The following is a 27063-nucleotide window of genomic DNA, read 5'->3' as shown; positions in this document are numbered from 1 at the left end:
AGATTACATTTATATGGTTTCAGTGGCAGCCACCATGTTAATACAACACAACCTTTTTACTTGAACATTGATTGATCTTGGGTTGAGCACCTTACCCATTTGGGAGAACTGTGCTATTGTTCAAGGGGCCAGGACTAATTCCACAATGTCACATGGCATGAATGTAGTGGTTCTCAAATTTTAGCAAACATCAGAATCACACAGAGTGCTTGGTAAAGTAGATTTCCACGCTCCACTCCCAGAGTTTCTGATTTAAGTTGGTGTGGAGTCAGGTCCATGTATTTGCAAATCTAACAAATTCCCTGCCAGTGCTAATGCTTCTGATCTAGGAATCACACCAGGGGATCAGAATCACTGGTTTAAGGAATAGGCTTTATAAAGCAAAAAAGAAAATTACAAGGACAGGATTAGCTGAGACAGTCTAGACTTTTTCCACTCTTTTTCCCACAGAGAGACTTCCCAGGGCTAGGATACCCTACTGGACAGGCAATGTGGAGTTATCTGTGTCCCATTAGGGGAACTTCATGCTCCTGGGCGTGTTCCTCTTATAGAGAAATCATGAGGGCAACCATCAGTGGAGGATAACCAGTGTACTTTGGTACTAGACAATGTGGATTTGAGTGCCAGCCCTTCACATCAGGAATTTAGTAATTCCAACTATCCAACACTTGGGAACTTGAGAGATAATGGGAGTTACCTCCTACAGAGAGAAGGGAGTGCAGCAGCCCCTACTGAGAGAAGAAAGGGGGAATCTTCCTTTCACCTTTCTCCCCATTGTCCTGCCCTCCCCCAACTCTGGGCCTAGCCAGTTCATTGTTCAAGCAATTACAAAGGAGCTCTCAGGATCACTTTTGGTAATTCTGCTCATCACATGACACATGCTATCTACTCCATACCCAAAGCCTCTGATTCCACTAATTTTACTAGGTGTAGATACCTGATCCAACTTGGACTAATCAATGTCTTTCCTTGAAAGTTGATTTCAGAAAAAAAAAAATACATATTTTACCTGTCTCTTGAAACTCATGGAATATAAACCCAGGTGCTCTTGTCATTGGCTATTTTCAGCCATGTAGCCCAGGAAACCCAGCAACCTTGTCTGAAGAGGGAGAGAAGAAGTAAGTCCACTTTTAGAGGAGGGGAAAGAAGATATGGGCGTGGGGAAAAGACTGGGAAGTATTTGAGTTTCTGCTTCCTGTAGTTTCTGAGGCCCAGAAACTTTGATTTCGATCCTGAGGATTCAAGAAAGAGCCACTGTCTTCTTTTGGCCTAACTTGTTGTGTGATGGATTCCTGTCCTTTGTAAGAAAGAATACTTCATTTAGAAGTTGTCATTTCCAAGCAAAAAGGTAAATTGAGTCACAAGAGGTTACGCTTAAAATAAGTCTAGCAAAGGCCTTCAGAGTTTGTGTTCTATTTTAATTTAAGCTTTTCTTTGCAGAGGCTTCATTGTGTGTTGGGAGGTCACTTAGAATCACTTAGATCTCGAGTTCCATCACAGCTCTGTTATCTGCAGGGCTTGGAAGTTAAAAATGTCATGTAAATTTCCTAGGGCTCAATTTTCTCCTCTTTATTGAAGGACTATATCATTTATCATACAGCATTGTTTAAGAATTGACGTGAAAAATAAAAGTACGTAGCAGAGTCTGTCTGATTTTAGTGTGTTTAAATTTCAAAACACATTTTCTAATTTTGAAAGACATCCCCCAAACATGATGTATTTACAATAAGATATATATAGCAAGCATAAAAACAAACAAAAAATTAAGATTTTGCAAAAGAAGGAAAAGAAATTGTCAGGACCAGTATAATTGCTGAGTCTATTAGTCATGGTTCTCCAGAGAAACAGAACCAATAGTAGATATTTATATTTATATATATCTGCTGTATATATATTTATATATCTGCTAAATAGACATATTTGTACATATATGCTGTGTACATATGTTTCTATATATATGTTGCTCTCTCAGTATATATATATTTCTTAATACACATATCTGCAGGGTAGTTGGGAGGCTGGGGACCCAGACTCACAATTCAGATTCAAATGCAGCCTGCTGGCAGAATTCTCTTTTTCTTGAGAAAGATCAGTCTTTTTCTATTAAGGTATTTCACTGATTGGATGAAGCCAACCCACATTGTGGAGAATAATTTGTTTCATTTGTTTTATTTATTCAAAGTTTACTGCTTTAAATGTTTATTGCACGTAAAAAAATCTTCACAGAAACATCTAGAATAATGTTTGATCCAGTATCTGGCTACCATGGCCTAATCAAGTTGACACATATAATTAACCATCTCATCAAATCTGATTTTATTATCTATTTATTTATTTAGAGACAGGGTCTTGCTCTGTTGCCTGGGCAGATTGTACAATGGCACAATCATAGCTCATTGCAACCTTGACCCCTTGGCTCATGATCCTCCCACCTGAGCCTTCTGAATAGCCAGGACTACAGGTGCATACCACGAGGCCCAGCTAGTTTTTAAAATTTTTTTCAGAGACAGGGTCTCGCTATATTGCTAGGGCTGGTCTCAAACTCCTGGGCTCAAACGATCCTCCTGCTTTGGCCTGCCAAAGTGCTGGGATTACGGGTGCGAGACACCACACATGGCCCTAAGACTGATTTTAAATTTAATTTTGAGCTTCCTAGTAAGCCTAGGAAAAAAGAGAGATATATCTTTTATGCAGTCTTTTATTAAGACAATTTTCTTAGTAGAGACCGTTTTTCCATACATTAAATTCCAAAATATGGTATGGTTTCTCATATATAATTTTGTATTTTGGACCTTGACTGATATCATAGGCAAGGCTTTTAAGAATTATTGTTTTATAATTAATGGAGAAGCAATTTTGGTATGGCTGTTTCTGGGAAAGGTTCTCTGTAAAATCAATGAAGGTTATTCTTCCTAGGATCCTTAATTGGTGATTTGCTTTTGGGTACATTTCTAACTCCCACACCCCTCTCATGAGTTGGAGCAAATTTATAAATATGTAGCTAGCTGCTTTACTTCTTCAGGGCTTGACTAAATCAACTTTTTAGATATCTTTGAATTTGGAAAAATGCCATCTCCTGCATCCAATCTGTCACCAAATTCTGTCATTTCTGACTCCAATATTCTTTAAAAACTGTACATTCCACTCCCTCCTGTTGCCAGTGTCTTAGTTTAATCTGTTATTGTTTCTCACATGAACCTAGGCAATAATTTCCAAACTTATCTCTGCTCCTTCTTTGGTCACTTCAAATGCTGTCTTTACACAGACACCAGACGGCCCCTTTTTGGGACACAGTTATCATGCTACTTTTCTGTTTAACAATTATCTCTGATGTCCCAATAAATAAAAAATAGAGTTTCAGCATCTCATGTACCTTAACCTTTGACCATATCAAATTATTTAGAATACTTAGAAAATGCCATCGCTTAGAGAGTTCTGCCTCTGCAGATTGCTGTTTCCTCTGCTTGGAGTACTCTATCCTCCCAACTAGCCTAGACAAATCTCAGTCATTCTTTAAGACTCAACTTAAAGGCCATCTCCTTTGTCAGACCTTCCCTGACACATGTAAGCAAGAAGTCACACTCCTTCCTCCTTCCCCCAGATCAACTTTAACATTTGAGTTACATCTCCTTGGGTGTCAGGGTCTGAAATTAAGGCATAAAGTGGAAATCACAAATAGTTATATCACCCTTGAAAATACCTTAAATAGCCCATCAAATAGAACATGTTAAGTCTACATTGATGCCACATTGAGACTGTCATACTATTGCTCCATGAGTCCTACATAAAGCATGCTTCCCTCAGATATTGGGACCAGTTTGCGCTTTCATGAATTAAGCACACGTAAAGCAGTTGGATTATGTGTAGTTTATGTTTCGTGGTTATATATAATAAAGACACATAGTGTCTTTAAAACTAGACACGTACTCAGTGCTCCACACTAAGAGGTACATGCATGAGGAGCTGAGGCTGAGAACCATTGACCGCCATCTTCTGTCACACGCATGCGGTAGGGTGTATGCTCACTGAAAGGAACAGTGTGGGGAATTAGCTGCACATTTAAACTGTTTCTTTCTGTTTTCTCTCTCTCTTTTGTGCCATACTCAGGAGTTTAGTACAAACACAACAATGATTATACTCTATGGTGCATAACTTAATTCTAGTCTATTAACCTAGCTAGGACACTCACATTGTGATACAAATTTTCGTTTGATGCTCAGGAATCCCCAGGCCATCAGAGTAGAAAGCTCCATGAATACAGACCTATATTTTTATATCTATTTCCTTTCCTCATACATTACTAGGACTTTAGTGGTCATTTCATGAATCAGTTGATAGAAGGCAAAGGACAAGGCATTGAAATTTCCTTCAGCTTTCACTGGGAACTTTCAGTATGATGAGAGGGAAATTTAACATGTCTGGTCATTTGTGACAAGGTTCTGCATAGGAATAAAAATAGTCTATTTGATAGGCTTGTGAAAGATAATATAGGACAGATAAAATACCGCATAAATGCTAAATAATAAAGTGACAAGCACAGTATGTCAGGGGACGCATAGTAATGCAACTATGTCTGTAAAACATTTACTGTATTTTGTCTCTGAAATGTACAACAACAACAACCCACCAAATGGCGGCATCTGTGCTTATTTCCTCCCTGGTCCTCGATATTTGGAATCCTTTCAATGTTCAATGCCCAAAAATGCAATAAATATTTTTACTTTGGTACATCTATATTTTAACACTGGAGTTGGTACCAGCCAGGATTGTGGGGTTACTCACATCATGTGACTCTCCTCCCACCATTCAATGTGTTTACAAGTGAAAACTGATAAAATGAGCATCGAAGGCAGCCTGGGAGGGAGAATGAATGGGAGAAGGCATTGCAGAATGCATACTGAGGGCTAAGTGTGGAAGGCCCAAGAAGGGGGTGGGTACTGTTTATAGGCAATCTTATTAGAAGTGGTGGGAGGAGCAGGAAGTGGGAGAGTAGGTATGTACAAGCTCTGATCTCTTTGAGCACCAGGTGGCACTACTGCCTTCTCTCTTGGCTGCTGCCTACCTGTGTCAGGGGAATTCCAGAAACAGATTTTGTAGGAAAGGCTAGAAGATTAAGAACCTATATGGGTCAAGAGAGAAATGGGTAGACAATACAGAGATCAGAATGTTTCTTATTGATCAAATCCTAGGAATGACTGTAATCACGGCACTCTGCCAATTTTTAGCATTTCACCAGCCATCAAGGGACATGATTTGATATTGTTAAACAAATTTATGAATAAGAGACATTGTTTAGCTTAGGGTATTACTAGCTTGTAAATGTATTAGTAAGTTGCCAAGTTCCTAGAGGCAGAGAAATGTGTAGAAAACCAACCAACCAACCAGCCAAACTAAACCAAAACAAAATCAATCACTACAAGTTACTTAACACATATGTAACAGTAGATTGGAGGGTATGTATCTGCTTGTTGTATCAAGAAGATTCCTTCTCTTTGGCAGTAGGTGGTTTTTTGAGTAGTCAGTTTCTGTGAATGGGATAACTGATCTAATTCCCCTTTTCTTACTTGCTATTAGTAAGTTTAGAAGTAAATATGGGAGCCATTTGTAGCCGGTATAACATTTTGCAAGATTGTAAACACATTTTAGCCACATCCCCAGGCTTTACCTTTCATCTTGCTTCTACATCTCACACGATATTTTACATTATATTTCACTTTCACTTTTAATTTGTTATATTGTATATGTTTATATGCTTAAGTTTATATGCTTATATCCTAAGTTTACATGCTCTGGAAAGCTCCTCTAAATACTTTCTGAAACAAGGAAAGGAAGACATATAATTAATTATGTAATTATAACAAATTTCCATTGGATGTATATTGCTAAATACCAAGAATCAATAGAATTGTTCCTTCCCTCAAGAAGTTTACAACCAAATAATGGACTTACTAGAAAATGTGCACTAAATAAAAATTTTTTTCTTAAAAATATAAGTTTTTGGAGTAGAGATATCTAAGAGTAAACACAAGGGAAAAAGGGATACTTGATTCCATGATTAACTTCGTATTTCTACTGTTGGCTTTGCGTGGCCTCAGGCAAGATGTATAACTGTCTCCAGCATCAATTTTTCAATAGTAAAAGGCAGATTCACCTTGGGACAAACACTTGGATAGGCTACAGTGATGAAAGGCATGGTTTGCTGTAATATTTGACGATTGTTATTGTAACATTTGATTATAATCTCACTCTCAGCAAAACTAGTAGGAGAAAAGATCAATTTAAGTCACATACTAAAAGGAAAAAATGTGTTTTGACTGAAATTCAGCACATTTTCTATAGGAAAGTGCCACACTATAGAGGCTATGGGTATAGTAGATGCTGTTTTTATTTTTAAGCTTCTTTTTACAACAGTTTGAGACAAATATTCAAAATTGTGTTCTTCATGTAAGAAAGTAAATGTTTTTGGAAAAAAATACAACATAAGCTTTTTTTTTGAGGATTTTAGGCTGGAAGAGAACGAAGCTAAAGAGAGTAAAATTGGGAATATTCTCCACAGGCTACTTTTCAGAAAATTTTAGAGCAACCAATAACAAAACTATTTGCTATTGCATTGAAGTTAATATTTTCTTTTTTTGTTTATTAATTTTTTATTCTTTTAAAACAGATATGTAACTGATATGCCAGGGTGCATTACTTTGTAGAAATGGTAGTGTGATTATTTTGGGATAAATGAAGAAGAAAAGAGGTAGAAACTACAAAGGAAGGAATGGAGCTTGATTCTTACCTTTACTTAGGCTCAGTGACTTCATGGAAAACCATGGGCCAGAGACAGTGGCACCTAATAGGCTTTGGTGTCAGATAGAGCTGAGTGGAACCCAGCTTAGTCTGTGGCACTGGGCAAGTTCCTTCAGTAGATTCTTGGATTCTTTGCAAAAAGTGGGCACAATAACATCAGCCTCATTGAAAGAATAAGAAACATGCATGAAGTTTCTAGTTCAGGGCCAGACGAGGCTTATGGTAGATGCTCACTGGATGGTAACTAATAAGGTGGGACATTCATTCAAAAATCATCTCCTTTTATTTCTATTTAGGAGAGGACAGGAAATGGTAGCTTTGCATCACAGCTTTACTTCATAGTGGGTGGCAGATGACTTTAGGTAAACTACGTTAGTGGTCCATCAGCTGCTGCGCAAGGCCAGTCTCCTACTAGTCTTTCTCCAGTTTTGAAAAGTCACTCCTTCCAAGCTCTCATTTGCCTTTGAAATCTGTCTTGATCAATAGCTAGCTTCCATGAGGTCTAGACTTATCTGCCTTCCTTATTCATATTCAGAGGGCAGGGGCCATGTTTTATAAAATTTCATAGTAGGCAGCACACAATCATACATTTTACTTTTTCCTAATGACATAATTTATTTTAATGCAAGCTTGTCAGCCAGGGCATTGAAAGATCAGCCTGATACTGTAGTTCTTTTTTCACTTTTATTCCTTGACCTGCTTGCCCTAGGTGACTAGTGAGAAAGTCAGCACTTTTTGAACACATTACTCTGTGTAAAGCACATCCTGTTCAGCACATTACAAACAAAGGGGGAACACCTCAGGTGTTCATCAGGTGGGTAATACATAAAACTTTCTTAAGTTTTCAGGAATTATAATTTCTCTCTACTTTGAATCCCCTATAGCTCACTGAGTTATACCCATGAAGAAATAAAAATAAAATTCTAAGACCCCAACCAACTGAGTGGACCATTTCTTTGCCAAGGGGATGCCAAAGAAAACTTGGAAGCTGAGCCCCTGGCCATGACAGGATGTGAGGATGTACATGTCCCATTATATCCCTTCCCTTGCTAACCACTCTTAGGCTTTCTTCCCTAAGGGTTAAACAGAAACAAGCCCTTTGGAGAAATTTTACTGCTGATTTCACCCAACTGCCTAACTACTGCCACTCCCTTTTGCAGTTTCTGCACAACCAATCAGCATTCCTTCTCCGTAAGAAACCACTGACCACGAAGTGGTTCTGGCCAGTCTTCGAAGGACGAGCAGTGAGGGTTTTTGTGTCCTCTGCTTCACCTTTTGATGTCAGAGGGCTGAAAACTTCACTCTCAGATCATGTTAATGCCGCCATTTTTGAAGATGGGGTCCCATGGAGAGGCATGAACTCAATTGCACCTGCCCATGTTTCTCCTTTCATAAATATTCATGACTCCTCCTATAGCTTATTGAATATGTATAGTCAGCCACCTCATTCCGCATACATCTCTGTCTTATTCTTCCCACCCTCGAAATGTCTGTTTCTGGCTTCTGGAAGGAGGCTATGTTTCCCAGCCTGTCAGAATGGCCACCCTGCAGGCTGCAATCCTTTATGAGAAATAAAGCTCCACTTTAAAAATGTATGAACCTTTTCATTCATCAGTTGACACCACTTAATCAAATTGGGGCTCTTTTTCTTCTTTAATTTCATGCTTTGCATTTTCATTCAGGGGTCTTAGAAAATGCTAGGATTTGAACCTAATTCCTGGTAACTTCATCTATCAGTGCTGATGTCCACTGAAATATTATTATACAGGTCTGATTCTGAGAGTTTAGTCAATGCAGCTCACCACCTAGACTGCCTTCATAGCTCCCTGCAAAACCTCTCAGTCTGAGTCCAAGTTCCTGACGCTGCCAGGCTCTCAGGACATATTCAGCTGCTCCTTTACAACTCCAGAGACAGAGATCTGCTTCCATGTGTTTCTCAGCTTCCTGGGCTCTTTCCTTTACTGCCATTCAATCCTCCCAAACCTGGAAGCGAAGGTTTAATTAAATCCTTTCTCAAGGAAACTGAGGCTCAGAGAAGTTCAGGAACTTGTCCACTGTCATATATTTCACAAAGGGAGGAGTACACTTTCAGAGCAAAGTCCAACTAAATTCATGATTCGAGTTTCTCCCATTATGCTGGACTGCCTCAACGATTTCAGCTAAGTCTCAGGTCTTTTTAATTCTCATGCTGAAACCTATCATCTATTACTAATTTTTAATAGTTTAACTCTTATTTTTAGTTACATGTCACCTTGGAAAGTAAAAACTGGAGCTTTAAAGGCATGTTTCTCAAAATGTGGTAGTCTACATCAGAATTCCTGGACTAATTGTTAAAATATTTATTATTAGGCCCAATCATAGCCCTACAGAATCATTATTTCTACTGGGCCATGGAATCTGTATTATTACTAAGCTCACCTAATAACTGCTATTCATGTCAGATTTAGTAGATTATTTCTTTAACATGTGTAAACAAGTTTATTTTGATCTTAGTAAGGAGAGTGAGAAATAATTGAAATATGAGGTGCTAAGGCTTTGAATTTGTTTCTCACGCTAGCTAACTATTGAAAATTTTGGATATGGAGGAACGACCTTAATATTGGGAAAAGAAGAAGAAAACAGAAGAACAACAGATGGGTTCCTGAGGCCTGAGACAAATTTCCTCTACTTCTTGATTTTGCCTGCAGGCAGTTCCGTGTGAGAGTGGATGAACTGGTGAGAAAATGTATTTGAAATTTAAACCTACAGTAACTTTTGGGTTAAGAACTATATTCCCAAATGAAATAACTTTGTTATTATTTTTAACTCTCCCTGCCCAAATACCCTAAGGACTTAAGCTGCTTGATATAGCAGTCTAGGTGCTCACTTTCAGAACCAAGGCAGCTTTTCTATTTTATTCTTCACATCACAGTAAAACTGTTAGATGGGCTGAATGCCTGGGTTCAAAATTTCAGAAATTTGCACCTAAATTGCACCTGTAAAATATGTCCTCAACAAATGTAAGTGAGTCATTTTACTTGCAAATTATTTTTTTGCATATGCAATTACTTGCTTGCATCTGGATATACATTTTGTGGGACAATTAAGTGTTTATGTTAGAAAATTAGATCACTAATTTTATGTTCATTTTTACAAGACTTAGAACTTAAACTACCAGAATGTTTTTAGACAGAAAGATCAGGATTGCATATGGTCTAAATTGTGAGGGAGGAGTACATTCTTTCATCCATTCATTTGTTAATTTACAAATATATTCTGAATGCCTACTGTGGGTCAGCTGATGTAGTAGATGCTAAACTTACAGTGATAAACAAATAGTCTTGCCTACGGACATGGAGATTAACACTATGTACAGTTGTGTTTAGAGAGATCAGAAATTTGTTAGTGTCTTGTTTGATAACTTCAAAATATGCAGTTTTCATTTAAATCTCAGGTTATTGTCTAATATGTGCCATATCAAGTTGAAAACTGACAGTTTTCATTTCTCACTACTTTCACTGATGGAATGAATAATAAAATGGGGGAGTCATTTTTTATTTGATTTTGCTTTCCTCCTAATTTACAAATTAGTATGGTAAGTTTATATGTCTTTTGTGCAATCGTTGGGCTCTAGATCAGATAGTCTGTGGATGATTAATAGAAGTATAATTTGGTGAAAATTAAAGGCTGATGATGGTCTTTGAATGAATGCCCTTCCTATGGGAAGATATTCAGGGGTTTTGCAACACTTGACACTTGTATACTTTTCTCTGGGTAAAAACTATATTTTAGAGTCCTTAGTTTGTTGGGATAATGACTTCAAGATTAGAGAGACATTGCATTACACACCTACACATTTCTTCATAAACAAAAATATATCAATACACCTGCACACATATGTACCTTGTGTCTATAAAGTCTGTGTAAAACACTGGTCTTTTAAATCTATCAATTTATCATTCAGGACCTAATTATAATAATACATTTATAGATATTTTGGGTTGAAAGAAACTTGAGAGTATTTTTTATTTAGTTCCCTTACTTTACAAATAAGTAAACTGGGGCCTGAGGAGGTTAAAAGAACTTTAAGGATTACACAGAAGCTAAGGCAGAGTAGAGACTAAAATCTGGTATATAGGCATTCATTATTTTTTGAAAAATATCTTTCATGAAGAAATGTAATGGAAACCAACTAACATTACCCTTGCAGATCCTATGGTGATGTTGAATGTGGCTCTTCTTTAAATAAATGTGGGAGGAAGAGAAAAATTATACAAAATCAGAGAAGAGTCAGAAAAGCATAAGTTTGTCTTCTCTGTTAGATGCTGCTTTTTCTAGTAACCACAAAGCTTGACATACATTAAGGGCAAATAAAGATGAGAGATGCAGTGATGGTAAAGGGAAGGAATAGGGAGAGAGATATCTGGAAATTTTATGTACTTACACAATGTTTTGTTTTGTTGCAATCAGGGTCCCAACAGAAAACAGATGTCAAGCATAAATTAAGAATATTCCAAGAAAATGTATTTACATAAGAACCAATTACAGAAGTGTGGGCTTGATAGAAACCACAAGAAATAGTACAGTAACACTGGATTAGTAACCATGGAGCTGGTACCACCTCTAGGCCCAGGGGAATGAGGAGAGAGAGAGTGATTACTAGGACCCAGAAGGAGCAAATTTTCTTGAGAGGGCTGTCTTGAGAGGAGCAGTGACCTTCATTGGAGAGACACAGCCAGGTTGAGGCAGGGGATCCCAGCAGAAAAAATCCTGTAATGTTGTTTTCTACTCATCTCTGATTTCTTGCTGATATCCCCATTGTTAATTCCAACTGGAAGCCAGAAAGCAAGGAAGAGCCCATTAATGTCATCTGCCAGTGGGGAAGAAGGCAGGTGGAAAGGTGTAGGTAGGGATTTGGAGTTGCAAACAAATGGCACAAAGTATATTCTTCCAAAAAGAAGTCAAGCACTCTTACAAGAATATATAGAATGTTAGAAAATGGCATACATTAAAATACTGTGAAAGAAAATAAAGAAAAAGAACTGATGCCATTGAAACTAAAAGACTGATTTATACAATTGCCCACACTAGATGGAAAATTATTTATCTCTAATGTAATCGTTCAGAGATAGGTGGGTAGTCTAGGGTCAGCTCTGCTCGTTGAGGGCATTGTTCTTTCTTTTTGCTTTGATCAGCACCACACCATGTTTAAATGTTAGTCTGTAGGAAAATCAAATTACGGTATGGGGAGCGAGCAGCTTCCCCTTAAGGAAGTGGCTGAGACATTATACATCTCTCTTCTGTAGCTCCTCGGAGTCCCTGGGTGTTGGACCCTTTTGTGACCTCCAGCTATTTGATTCACTTTGCCTGTCTGTTAGGTCTGGCACTTGGACACCTAGGGCAGATTCAGCCTTTTGCCCTCAGAAAGCTCTCTACTTGGCCTCTACTGATCAGCCAGGCTTCATACCTAAATTGTTTGGCTGTGTCATCCTATCTGAACTTAGGTGAATGCCAGGGCACACGGTGTTGGGGCTCTGAGTGCCTGCTAATGGGTCAAATACAATCTAGGTGTGCAGGTAATTCTCCAGGGGGTAAGTTTGGACCAACATAGAAGAATGGAGGAAACCCGGTTTCTCTCTTCTTTATCATACGTACCCTTTCATAGTCCTTATCAAATTCTTTGAAGCACAGTGTTTCTTGGTAGTCCATCTGGAGAAGTTCTATGCATGAAATAGATGCAACTGCCAACAATCAGCTTTGTGTTGTTGAAACATCATTTTACATCTTGCATAGCTCACTTGCCTTTGTCCTCATCCCGGATCCTCTGAATTTATGCCTTGCCAAAAAGCATCTTCCTTTCATCCTTGATTCAGGCTTTGTGTTCTAGGGAAGCTGATATAGAACACATCTATTCACATTTAGTTGATCAGTCCTGGTCCGTGATAAAACTTGAAGTAGAGAAGTGTTTTGCTGAATAAGAAAAATGAGAAAATTATGGAATTTTGGGAATAGTGAGAAATTTTTGCCAAAGAAGAAGAAAATAAAGTCAGGAATGAGACGAAAACAACAACAACAACAACAACAAATGTAAAACAAAATAAAATGTGTAACAAAACTCTTTATATCAAGTAGATAAAAAACTTGATTTAACTTTTACAGAAGCCACCACAAAAAATAAAATATTATTTATTTTTGTGTTCATGATACAATGAGAAGAAAAAAAAAACACACAAACCCAAATCTTTAGGAAAATTCCAAATTCGTTGTATAAATTTCAATTAAATTTTCTTTCTGAATCTTGTATCACTTATGAATACTATCAGAAATGAATAACAATGTATGACTAATAATGACTTCATAATGAAGGTATCTGAGTATCTCACTCAATAGGAAGTGTAGAGGTAAGCATCCAAAGGTTTATTTGGTGGCCCTTCAGGATCACTAACGATCCAAGTTATTTTCATCTTTTGCTCTCCTATCTTCAGTATGTTGCTTTTGATCCTTTAGTTTGTCTTCTCTTGGTGGTGAGATGCCTGCCAGTATTCCAACTATCAAAGGTAGGAAGTGGGGAAGGAAGTATAGGGCAGGAGAGAATTTCTGCTCTAATGGCTTTCATGGGATGGCGGAAGGTCTTTCCTGGAATTCCCCTACATCAACTTCTGTTTATGTCACACTGGCCAGAACTGGGTCATCATGGCCATTCAAACCTGCAAGAGAGGCTGGGAGTGTGAGCACCTGCCTTTTTGAGCCTGAGAAACTCATAAGGAGAAGAGGGTTGAGAAAAGGCAGATGGAGACACAACTGGTAGTGTTTATTTTTCTTTATAGTTCTCATAATGAGAATTACCTATGATATACTGAATAATATCCTAGGTAATACGTCACAGTAGATATGTGACATTCCCTATAGCTATACATAAGTGTTTTCCATACATGCCGATGACATTATACCACCATATGATGCAGTAGAAATAATTCCTCATAGTGGGAACAGGTAGGATAGAAATGGTTGCAGTCTAGATGTGTAGGCAACTGACCTAGCTTGCATATTTTAGAACATGGGACAGTTTGGTCTGAGTGTTCTAAAAACCTGTCCCTGAATTGAGATTTGTAAGACTAAATGTACATGTTACACAGCTCCAGATTACACTTCATAGTGATGCTTGAGTATGACTTTGATTTTGCCGTTTCTATATAGACCCAGTATTACTAGGAGATAATCAAGTTAGGAATAAAGTTGCCTGATATTGGGGGGATAACTAAGAAATCTAGTATGAATGCATGCATGCTATCTCTGCTTGGATGTAATTATGCCAGGGGGCCAGGATTCTGTTCAGAAGATTGTTTCAAATTGGCTTCAGTGCCTGTACAAATGGGCAATAAAAGCCCCCAAGATATACTCCATATTATATCACAGAAATAATTATACCTGAAGAATTTAAGGCAAGTAAAATCACACACTTGCCTGGACAAAAGTAAAATATCCATAAACTATCCATAAAATGCTAAGCTTTCAGTAGTGCTATTTTCTGGTGTACCCTCCAAAATAAACTGTGAGTGAATATGCACCAAAATAACTAAACAAGGTAATTCATTGTATGCGGTTGTTATTTATATACCAATTAAAAGTAATAGAATGGCTTCCAAAAATAACTACTTTAGTTTTAGAATAATTTCTCTGCACTCCCTTTTGGCAATAATCAGCAAATAGAATTGATGATTCAGGCCACAGTAGTATGAAATAATAAAACTATGCTGTCTTTATATAATAAAATATTTGCCTTTTTTGTGCCAGTTTTGCCTTTTTTTCTTAAAAGTAAAATAAGCTAATATTTATTAAGCCCTGTACTTACTTAAATCTCTTGACACCAATGACATAGACACTATCTTCAAAATGTTAAGTGACTCAGAAAAGTTAAGGGGTTTGTCCAAGTTATGCAGTTGTAAGTGGTAGATCTGGGATAACGAGGAGGCCTGAATTTTGTGAATCTAAAAGTGGATTAGAATTATTAGGAAACAACAAAGAGAACTGCCCAGAATTTGTGCTTAGCACAGACTCAGGATCTCTGAGTTCAAGGTCATATGTGAGGGAGGTACAAAGTGTCTGTTTACCTTTTCCTCAGGTTATGTTTATTTCATGGGACAAAGCTTATCAATGTCATAAGGTGAAGACTTCACAATTTTTTTTCATAATCCATCTCCACCTGCTTCACAGTAAATGAAAATCCCACTCATATTCTAGCATTGGGCTGTGGTGGTATTGTTAGCTTTCACCCTCATCTCTGTTTTCATCTGTGCCCCAGTGATAACTTGGATAGAGAGTATGTCAAGTATTACTAATTAGAGGCAATTGTAAATGGAAAGTCTTGTTTCATGGATTTTTAAAATGTATACTTATATGATTATGTACTTTTTCTCGTATTTCTCAATTCTTAATTCTATCTTTTAAGGCCGAAATTCTAGTTTCATGCATTATAACTTTCAGTACCCTGCTCCTCCCCCACCCATACACATTCCATGTATAGTACAAGCCTAGAACACACATACACATACACACACACTCATATACCATGTATACCACACCATCACACACATTTACATATACCTGCTTTCTTTTTTTAATATGTTGCAGTAGTCACACACAACTGAGCAGGATGAGAGGGCACAAAACGTGGTGTTTTGTACTCCTGGAGCCGCAGCCTTCTGATGTTGAATAACATAATTAAAAGAGAAACATGGAAAGCCATCTTAGCAGTGCCTATAGATATCTAAAGTTTTTCAAGTCATTCGTCAATTCAGAGTATCAGAGACACAGGCCTATCTGTCAATATATGCTCTCTCTTGGGCACACTATGGGCAATGTGGTCCAAGGGACAGTTGTGTTCCATGGTTAGGTTTTCCTGTTTTTTTAGTATTTTGCCCATAGCATCCTAGAAGTGCCTTGTATCTAACCTAGACTAACCAAACAAAGATTCATTCATTTCTACCCATATCAGATTTGTTTTTGTTCCAAATAGGTCATAAGCATCAACATTTACAATTTAGGAACTTTTGTGAAAGTACATCCTGAATTTTAGATGACAGGAATGGAAGACGTCAATACTATATGCGGGAAAAAAAGAACTGAAGAACAATAGAACCCAGGATAGAATGGATTAGAAATGATTAACGTTAAAAAGGCAAAGAATATCTCGGACATATATATATCTCAGATATGTATATCTATATTTTCCATCATATATATTCTCTCTCTCTCTATATATATACTTATATATATTTGTGTGTGTATCTGTTATATATATATATATATATATATAAAATGGAATAAGACATAGGTAATTTGATAACTTGGGGACAGACCAGGATCTCTTTATTGCCTTCAATTATTAGAAATATTTCAAGTTTTTTCTGCCCCGTCAGATTATGTCTCATGTATTTGAATTGAAGTTGTGTTTTCTCCTTATCTTGAAAGATTTATCTTTATATTCCCCAGAATTTACTGAATGAGTTTTCACTTTGTTGATGAAAGTTGTACTTCCAAGAATTTAGCAGACAGTGGTGATGGCCTTGAAGGTAAATTACAGCAGCATAATTCTTTCTATCCAATATAGAATACCACATGATACTTTTTGTATGGTATAAGTTTGATTTTGAAAACTGTTATTAGAAATGAGAATAACACCATTTTTCTCAATAATTTTCCATTTTAAATTATTTTATTTGGATTTTCAGGGCATGTTTGTTGAGAGTGCTAAAATAGTACAAAGTCAGTGCAAAAGTGTCTCAATAGCTAAAAAATTAAGTACATTGTTCATTTTTTGGTTTCTTGACAAAGGTATCAAAAATATATCATCCCTTCTCATAAAGGGACACATAGATAACCATAATGACAGATAGAAGTTCTCTAATCTCTGGCTTAAAATGGCAGGTATGGGCACAGAGACGAAATAGGATTTAGTTCTGCCTAGAAGAAAGAGTGGCAGAAGGAGCTTTGTGGAGGAGATTAAATTTGAACTGGACCTTAGAAGATGGTTAGAATTAGGATTTCCATCTAATGATGGTGAACTAAGTAATTTGAACCAAACTTTCTTATAAGGACAACTTAAAAAACTGCTTAAATCTTTAAAAAGTATTTTATTTATTTATTAGAAATCATAGTTTTTATTTTATGTGATTATCTTTATATTTAGACCCAATTATTTAGATAGATTAAGAAATGGCCAAGGATATTGATTTCATCTCAGTAAATTTTAGTCTGACTAACCACAAAATCTCATTTTGTTTTATATACTCAAACAAATGTATCTATATATGTGTGTGATGTATATGTTTATGTATGGTTTTTTTTTGTTTTGTTTTGTTTTGTTTTTTGAGACGGAGTCTTGCTCTGTCGTCCAGGCTGGAGTGCAGTGGCACGATCTTGACTCACTGCAAGCTCCACCTCCTGGGTTCACGCCATTCTCCTGCCTCAGCCTCCCGAGTAGCTGGGCCTACAGGCACCTGTCACCACGCCTGGCTAATTTTTTGTATTTTTAGTAGAGACGGTGTTTCACCGTGTTAGCTAGGATAGTCTCTATCTCCTGACCTTGTGATCTGCCCGCCTCAGCCTCCCAAAGTGCTGGGATTACAGGTGTGAGCCACCGTGCCTGGCCGTATGTGTTTTTTTATCCAACTTTTATTTTAGTTTCAAGGAGTACATGTTACATGGGTAAATTGTGTGTTGCAGAGGTTTGGTGTACAGATAATTTTGTCACTCGGGTAATCAGCACAATACTTGATAGGTAGTTTTTTAATCTTCAGTGTCCTCACACTCTCCACACTTAAGTAGACCTAGTGTCTATTATTCCCTTCCTTGTATCTATGTGTATTCAACATTTAGCTCCCACTTATAAGTGCAAACATGCAGTATTTGGTTTTCTGTTCCTGCATTAATGTGCTTAGAAAAATGCCCACCAGCTCTATCCACGTTGCTGCAAAGGACATGATCTCATTCTTTTTTATGGCTGTGTAGTATTCCATAGCATATATGTACCATTTTAAAAAAATCAAATCTACCATTGATGGGCATCTAGATTGATTCCATGTTATTGCTATTGTGAATGGTGCTGTAATGAACATATGCATTCATGTGTCTTTATGGTAGAACCATTTATATTCCTTTGGGTGTATATCCAGTAATGGGATTACTGGGTTGAATGGTAATACTCTGTTAAGTTCTTTGAGAAATTCGTGACTGCGTTTCACAGTGGCTGAACTAATTTACATTCCTACCAGCAGTGTATAAGTGTTCCCTATTCTCTGCAACCTTTCCAGCATCTGTTATTTTTTTGGCATGTTAATAATAGCCATTCTGACTGGTATGAGATGGTATCTCATTGTAGTTTCGATTTGCATTTCCCTAAGGATTAGTGATATTGAGGGTTTTTTCATACACTTGTTGATCGTGTGCTAAAAAAAGTATTTTTAAAGGAATCAGACTGTTAACAAAACTATGAAGACTTATCAAGTAGAAGCCAGGAGAAGATAAAGATCCAAAGAAGCAGCCATGGCATTTGGGTTTGTATTCCTGTTGGAAAAGCAAGTTGACATAGGTACTTGTCAATTCCAAAAGCTGTGGCTGAGAGGATGAGGGGCTGAACAGCACTAAATGGGCAATTACTGAAGCCCAGGACCAACAGGCAGAAAAACTCATCTTAGCGTAGGAACCCAAATGGGCTGCATCGTAGGAGTAGAGACGAATTATTATGCTGCCAGTGAACTTGTGCAAAGATTTTCCCAGAGAGTTAATGCCCATTAGTACTTGGCAAAAGCAAAGATAAATCCTCTCTGGAGAAAGATAACGGTCCAAGTCTCAAACTATTTTTACAAATGATTCATAAATAAAATATTTGGTACAAAATAAAAATAATCAGGCATTTAAGAAGACAAATTCACATGAAGAAAAGCCAGAATATACAGCAGATGAAATAAATAATGGATGAAATCAAATTAAGATGAAGTCTAAATAATTCCGAAGAGTTACTTGTACATAAACACTGAAATAACAGGGATTATTAAGTTAAAAAGTAAAGATTCAAAATTTTAGCAGAGAATCAAATGAAAATTCTTGAATGGAAAAAAAGATCAAAATTTAGACCCCAATGAATAGATTTAATTGCAAATTAGACACAGTTGAACAGAAGAATTAGTAATCTAAAAGATAGGTGAGAAAAAATATCCAAGTGGAAGCAATGAGGTCACCAAGAATTAAGATACAAAATAAAAGATGATATAAAGAGAAGGTATAACATTCTTTATTTGGAATCAAAGAATAAGACAGAAAAAAATGAGCCAGATGCATGTTTGGAAGAGTTAATGACCAAGAGTTTTTCAGGACTAATCACAGATATCTAGACATAGATTCAAGAAACTATATGAAACTGAGGTGGAGAGAGAAATTCATGATTAGGCTTGTTATAATAATAAAATTGCTGAAAATCAAAGGTAGAGAAGAAAAAAACCTTAAAAGCAACCAGAAACAGAGAAATGGACTTTAAAGGAGCAATTCGTAGACAGTAGCTGACTTTTCCACAGAAGAAAATTAAATGATGCTTTTATAAAACTGAAAGAAAATAATTTCCAATAGAGAATTCTACATTCACTAAAAATATTCTTCAAAATGAAGGTGAAATAACCATTGTGGAAGACAGTGTGGCAATTCATCAAAGACCTTGAACAAGAAATACCATTTGATCCAGCAATCCCATTACTGGGTATATATCCAAAGGAATATAAATCATTCTACTTTTAAGATACATGCACATGTATGTTCATTGGAGTACTATTCACAATAGCCAAGACATGAAATCAACCCAAATGCCCATCAGTGATAGACTGGATAAAGGAAATGTGGTACGTATATAGCATGGAATACTGTGCCGCCATAAAAAGAAATGAGATCATGTCCTTTGCAGAGACATGGATGGAACTGGAAGCCATTCTTCCAGTTAATAACTGGAAGCCATTCCAGTTAATCTGGAAGCAGATTAACACAGGAACAGAAAACCAAATACTGCACCTTCTCACTTATAAGTCGGAACTGAACCGTCTGAACACATAGACACAGGGAGAAGAACAACACACACTGGGGCCTGTCGGAGGTGGGAAGGGGGAGGGGGAGCATCAGGAAAAATAGCCAATGCATGCTGGTCTCATTCCTAGGCAATGGGTTGATAGGTGAAGCAAATCATCGTGACACATGTTTACCTATGTAACAAACCTGCACATCCTGCACATATACCCTGGAACTTAAAATAAAATAAAATAAAATAAAATAAACAATGAAGGTGAAATAGACATTTTAAATATTACATTTGTTGAAGTAGATTGAAGTAGATTTATCACCTGCAGTCCTACACTGAAAATAATACTATAGGGTATTTTTAGGTAGGAGAAAAATTATTTCAGAAGGAAATAAAGTGATGTTGGTAGAAATGCAGGGCAAGGCAAATTGTACATCCATGGGTTAATCTAAATAAACATAGCCTATATAAATAATATTAATGTTATATTTATTGTATCTATATATATATAAGTAAAATGTAAATACACATAAACAAATACATTTCATTCTGCAAAGGAATTAAAGAAGGCAGAAGTGCTTGTGCTGCCCACATAGAGGGTCACATAACTACCTGTTAGACTTGATTAAGTCTAGAATACAACAAAATGTAAATAGATGAGATGCTCCAATTGTAGAATTGGTTTTTTTTAAAATTCAACTCTATGCAGTTTAAAGAAGACATATCTAATACAGAAGGAGTCAGATAGCTTGAAAGGACAACACTGGGCAAAATGATTCCTAATAATTCCACAGACAAGCCAGGGTGGTGAGTAGTATATTTATAGCATTGTCCAAAGACTACAATTCACATGAGAGACAGTAAGGGAAGAGCCCTTTGTTAGTAACATTGTCTTTAGTGGACATGGTTTATAGGAAGAAGGAAGACTGAGAACATTAATATATTAAGAAACCTTGTTCCTGGTACATTTATGATTGAGACAAAAAAGAAAGAAGATCTTTTAGTCCCTTTCAAGTGACTTGGTTGATGGAATTATAAAATACTCTACAGGACCAGTGAGGATCTGGGTATCAGCGACACTGGTATCTTTCATAGTTTGTGTACTAGAGGAAACACAAATTTATACTCACATAAGGAAATCACTATGTTCCTCTGAAAATAAGTAAAGGGAAATGTTTACTATTATATTCAGCATGGCTGTTGTAATTATAACCCATTTGGTCAAAATTCACTTAATTGAGTGCAAATAATAAATGAAATAGCTCAAGAGGGTGATTCATTTATATCTAATTAAATAGACACACAAAAGTTGTCATGCACAATGATTAACAGACTTCACCCTTTGTTGATGTAAAGAATGATTTTTTAAAACTTTATTATCCACCTACTTCTCCACCCACAGGCTTGAGCTATTTCACTAATATAAAATTGTTAAATCTATTTTATGTAATACTTTTATGAACTGTTTTTAACCACAAGGGATACAATAGAGTGCTATATTCTGTTACTTTTTACACATTTCTTTTTAAAAAAATTTTTCTCCCTTTGGTCAAAATTTTAATTTACCCAGTATTGCACGCTTTTCCTTTATGGCAAAGTTCATATCCATGAAACATTTTATTTAGTTCCTGGAGTGGGTAGCATTCATTGATACAGTACATTTAGTTAATGAGACAATGATACAGTTAATTATCTGTAAGACAACTCAGGACCAATATAAGCATGACCCTCCATTTATAAGTAAACCACTGCATAAATATTTATATTAGTCTCTGCAGTGTGACTAACGTTGGAAATTCATTGTACTTCTGAAGAAAAACCACTTGGAGACCTTCAAGTAGGATTTACTTTCCTGATCAATTGTTGATGAGATTTTAATCCTTGATAGTAGGAAGTAGTAAGTACAGGAGGGAAGCAGAGGAGATGGGGAGCAATTTGCTCTCATAGAGAGGCTGGCAATCATGGGCTGGGATGGGGAGAAGGCAAGCCGAAAAAAGAAACCCTCAATATAAAATTAGAAAATTATAGATGAGAGTGGGGAAATCCTTGTTTAAATAGAAGATAATTTGTGTTTGGTTAAATTTATTTAGAAGGATAATGTAAATTTAAGCCATGCTCAATGCGTGTGGGGGAAAATATATGAGAAAGATATTTTTTCAATGGGTAGGAACAAAGTAGCAAACTGAAAAACTTGTCTTGCTTCGGAGGTAGTACCATAATCTGTAACAAGCTTGTTGTTGTGACAGTGTTTACACATTACTTAGGGGCCTTGAGGTCCTAGGAGGAGCATGGTGGCCTCCAGGCAGAGTTGCTGAGCTTCCTATGTTGTGTCAATCAAAAATCTATGAAAATATGGCCTCTCAAAGTCCCATGTGATAGGGCAGAAGCCTTGGAAGAGCAGTTTTATCTTCCACAACGATCAAATTTTACAGGGCAAAGTGGAAAGGAAACCAAGTTATGGACACGCTGATTTGACATCTGTGCTGGACAGCACCCCCAGCTCACTCTAGGCTAATGCTATTAACCTGGGGATTGTTGGAGAAAAGACCAGCTCCTCAAATCACTTTGGACTTTGAAGTGGAGAACTTGTTTATGAAGGAAAAGAGCCTAATTATTTAGGCAAATTCAACCAGGAACTCAGTAGTGATTTTGGGAAAGAAGCTTATATCTTTATTCAAATGCCATTTGACCCATCCAGGGTGTCATTGTCTTATACTTAATGACTATATTAAGAATTTGAATAAAATGGTTATTGCCACATTATGTGGGTGTAAAGTTAAGAATGTAGGAAATCGAAAACACATTTTTAAGGTCAAGGTTTGATAAATTTTCTCTTTGCCTTTAATCTACGGACTCATGACCTAAAATTCCGTTTTGCTCATGAGGTGTTTCATGTTACAGATCGTTCCTGCCTTCTGGAGCTTTTACTCCTACAAATATTACTAGCTTGTATATGATAGATACTTTTGTTCATAATTTTAGTTACTTCTGCAAATATAAATAGGTGACTCAGTCTCTTCAAAAGAAACATTTGGGAGTCCTGTGGAACACAAGCCACCTTTATGTCATCTCTTACTTCAGCATCCTTTGTGGAGGAACAGTTAGGAAGAGAAGTAAATCTTGTGTGATTGTTTGCCCAACAGAGAAACGTAACTGGAGTAGTGTAAGATATTTGACTGTATCCATGGAAACCTTCTAGACTACCATTCTTAGATTTTGCTTAGGCTAAAGCAGGTGACAAGGTTCACACGTTTTAAAAATGATTTTGAGGGGGGATGGGGAGCTATTACTCAGTGATGACAGAAATCTAATAGTTAAGGAAGGTTCTAGCCCTTAACAACCAGGAAGCAACATATAAATCCCAGGTGTGTGTCAAATGTGACTCAGGTAATGACACGGGCAAGTCACTCTCTTACTTCACTAGAGAAATGGCATAATTTCAAGACCTGCCCATGCTACACTAATCAGTATCATCATCATCACCATTTTACAGTCAAAAAGTGCTATTAACTCTATAAAGCAGTTTCGTACTAATGATATCTTTGATTCTCACAGATAAGCAGATAGATAGTACTATGGTTCATTTTATAGACGAGGAAATCAAGGCACCTAGCCATTAAATAATTTGCTTAAAGTCATATAGCTAATTAGTATCAGATCGGAGCCTCTTCACCATCAGACTTGGGCTCTTAATAGCAAAAATTTTAAAATAAGAAATCAGCATCCTAATTTATATCCTATGCAACAGCAGTGAAAAATATTAATGACTTCAGCAGATAGTGCAGTAAGAGCTGGATTATATAAATGTTTAAGAATAAACTTATCCTTCCTGATTAAGGTCTTTTGTAAAAACTTTTGAAAACAATATAGAATTGTTGTTTTATTGTTTTGAAAACAATATAGAATTCATATGCTCTAAATATAAGGTAAAATGCATCAATGCAGTGGCATAAGCTTTCAGAACTGCAGAATGGTGAACTCAGGCTAAAAAGATATGATCTACTAAGATTAAATGATAGGCACTTCACTGTTTCATTTTTATGTTTTAAAAAACAGCTTTGAATGGTCTAAGTCCTTATCAGAGTAAGTCTTTTCTGTTCTAGGTGAGAAAGCAGAAAATACATTTGATAGGGAAGACAAGGTTCAGTTTACCTTGTGTTGGTCAATGCCACGCTTAAGTAATTGCCAATAAATGTGTTTTGATCATTAAGAACATGTCTTCTTGCTAATTAACTTAAATTATATTTGAAATACTTCCTCCAGACTATTGATTATGTCAATTGTGTGAGTCAAGAAAACTACTTAACTTTTGTAGGTCTCTCAGTTTCCTCACATAAATCAGGCATTGTCCCAGTTTATTTCCAAATTCAATTTCTAGTACTCAACTTGACTAAGGGCTAAAGAATGACCCATTTGCTTTTCCTGTAAAACTTGATTTTATTTTCATTATCTCTTACAGGTGAAGAGAGGGCATGAGGGGAACCTGCCACAAAACTACTTGTTGAATAGTAATTTTTCTGTGTGTGTGTGTGTGTGTGTGTGTGTGTGTGTGTGTGTTTTTGAGACAGAGTCTTGCTCTGTCACCCATGCTGGAGTGCAGTTCTTACCTAATCAATTGTCACAAAAGGATAATTGTATTCGTTTTGGTTTCATTTTGTTTTTTGTTCTTTTTTGTTTTGTTTTGTTTTTCTTTTTTTCTTTTTTGAGACAGAGTCTTGCTTTGTCACTCAGGCTGGAGTGCAGTGGCGCTATCTCGGCTGACTGCAACCTCTGCCTCCTGAGTTCTAGCGATTCTCCTGCCTCAGCCTCCAGTGTAGCTGGGATTACAGGCGCCTGCCCCCACACACGGCTACTTTTTGTATTTTTAGTAGAGATGGGGTTTCACCATGTTGGCCAGGCTAGTCTCGATCTCCTGACCTCAGGTGATCTACCCGCCTCAGCCTCCCAAAGTGCTGGGATTACAGGCGTGAGCCACTGCCCCCAGCTGAATTGTAATCTTTCATTTCCTCACTGTCATATTATAAAATAATACCTTTAAGAATTTTATTCTTCATTCCATTTGACCCCAGGCTGGTTTCCTATCCTCACTCTCATCCTAAGTGCAATCATTGCAATGGCTTTGCTGTTGTATTGGTTCTAGATGAGGTAAAACATTGCCAGAAATCTTCAGAGAGAGACCTTAAACTTCTAAGCCTGACAATTTGATTTTATCCTTATTTTTTCCTTTTGGTGCATTTTAGGAAAGAGAGCGATGGAAAGAGAAAAAAAGAGTTTTTCCAAATATGCGACCCTTAATGAGACTATTCCATTTTTCCTCACATCGCATTAATTGTTTTTAATTTTTCTAGTTATCTTGACATTCATGTCATATGGAAAACTGAAGGAGCAGAGGGAGGCATTTATTTCCAGAAGAGGTCAGAGAGCATAATCAGGGGACAGAGACTAGTAAGTAATCAAGCATGCAGTACACACTTTCATTAAGGCCCATGTGTTACAAAACCACAATATTTTAATATTCTGGTTCCTGCTGTTTATGCTGAAGAGGTTGTGTTAAGGTTTATTTTAGTTAAATTTTACAAAGGATAAAAGTGTAACATTTTCAATCTTATTAGAGAGGCAATGTGTTATTCTAAGTTTCATCTTCATTTACACGAAAGGAAAAAACTCCTCTTGATTAAATAATAAAGAAGTCTGATTGTTTACAGAGCCAAGTAACAAGACTCGATTGTGTGCCATGAACCAATCTCTCCGTAAATCTAGAAATTCTTATCCAACTTAATGATGGCATCTGCTGGGAGGAGAAAATTTCCATAGCACATCTTTGAAACAACCCCAAATCTCATGGAAACAAGCCAGGAGACAAATTTAAATGAGTGTAATCCTCTAGGAAAGATACACTTAGAATTTTTCTTTTAATGGGAACTTTGTTTGCAGACAGTGAACAGTCTACCCAGATAACGCCAACAACATCTGCTGCTGTTGGTAAGAACTGACCTCTTAATCATGAGCTATTCACATCAAAATGACTGCAGGCTGTTGGAAGGAACAACATGAGTTTTCTTCGAGAAGCCCCTTTCAACAGTATCACACAGACCGAATGCCAAAATTATCTTTTACCTCTTTGTTTTAAATGCAATTTGCTAAGACAAGGTAAAAGGAACACATGGAACAGGGAAGAGGATCAGATCAATCAAGCGAGATGAAGGCGATCTGATTTGTCTGGCATCCACTCTGGAAGAGTAATGCTCTGGCATGCCTTTATTTCAGCTTAGATTTGTCAATTTGAGAGAATCGTCTCTTTCCTCTCTCCACTAAGTCCATCTTTACTGTGACTGTACCAGCTGTTTGTTTTGATTATAGGATGGTAGACACCAGCTTCCTGACCATAATGTCTGTGGGAAGAAGAAGGACATAGGGGCAGGGAATAGCCATCCTTTACAGGTTAAAGGTTCTTACATTTAAATCTCTGTCTCAGGACATTGAGCTGATAGCATATGACTTATATGTCATATAGTTGGAGACTTATGCTATTCTATTTGCTGTGATCCACAGTGGTTCACTTTATTTTCAGTCTGTTGCCATTTAAGGTAAAGCAACAACATAAAAATACCTTTCTGTTGATACTTACGGCTAACTTGGGAACTATATCTCTTGATCCGCTATTTTAGGTTATTTTATGTTATCGAAATCTAGTGTAGAATCAAAGAATTTGAAGGGACCTTACAGCATTGAGTCCATTCTAATCTCCTTTTTATAATACTCTTGACAGAAAATCGCCATTCTTGCTTGTATATTTCTAGGCATTGTGTATAAGCTTTTCTGTAGTGACAGTAGTGAAAAAAATTTGCCTCTAGGTAGTTTCTACAGTAATTTTTTTTTTGAATCTCTGCTCTACAGAACATCCCTTCAGATAAATGGAAAAAACAAGGCAAAACAAGAAAAAGCATTTAACTATTGCATCCTTCCCACACTGAGTCACCTTTTCAAGACTATAAAGTACAGATTTCTCCTGTGATGAGGTTTCCAGATCCCTCTCTGTCCTGGCTTTCTTTATGCGCACACAACCTAGGATATCTAGGTGTATTTTAATGTGTATTACAAGGAGAGCAGAACATAGCAGAGCTGATAGATATAAAGAACTTTAGAAAGGAAAGGAACATCCACGTTTTACAAAATAGAAACGGGGCCCAGAGAAGCAATGCAAACTGTTCCATGTCATAAAAATAGTC

The 27063-nt window shown here is 36.8% G+C and overlaps 2 long non-coding RNA genes across 2 annotated transcripts in view; one reads left to right on the top strand and one right to left on the bottom strand.

Moving 5' to 3' along the window:
• LOC117981706 (uncharacterized) overlaps window positions 1-25272 on the top strand; it is a 137464-nt gene extending 112192 nt beyond the window's left edge. Inside the window, exons 4-5 of the long non-coding RNA XR_010109054.1 lie at window positions 9353-9510; window positions 25183-25272. This is a non-coding gene — a long non-coding RNA (uncharacterized LOC117981706). The remainder of the gene's footprint in view (window positions 1-9352; window positions 9511-25182) is intronic.
• Window positions 1402-13381, bottom strand: LOC130540492 (uncharacterized). The gene is made up of 3 exons (XR_008954461.1): window positions 13158-13381; window positions 12430-12744; window positions 1402-1509 (listed from the first exon to the last, which is right to left on the bottom strand). It is a non-coding gene; the product is annotated as an uncharacterized LOC130540492 (long non-coding RNA).
• Window positions 25273-27063: the final 1791 nt, after the last annotated feature.

The sequence above is a fragment of the Pan paniscus genome, chromosome 11, assembly GCF_029289425.2.
Source record: "Pan paniscus chromosome 11, NHGRI_mPanPan1-v2.0_pri, whole genome shotgun sequence".
Lineage (NCBI taxonomy): Eukaryota > Metazoa > Chordata > Mammalia > Primates > Hominidae > Pan > Pan paniscus.
Note: the sequence above shows the minus strand (reverse complement) of the source record. Positions and strands in the feature narration are given on the sequence as shown.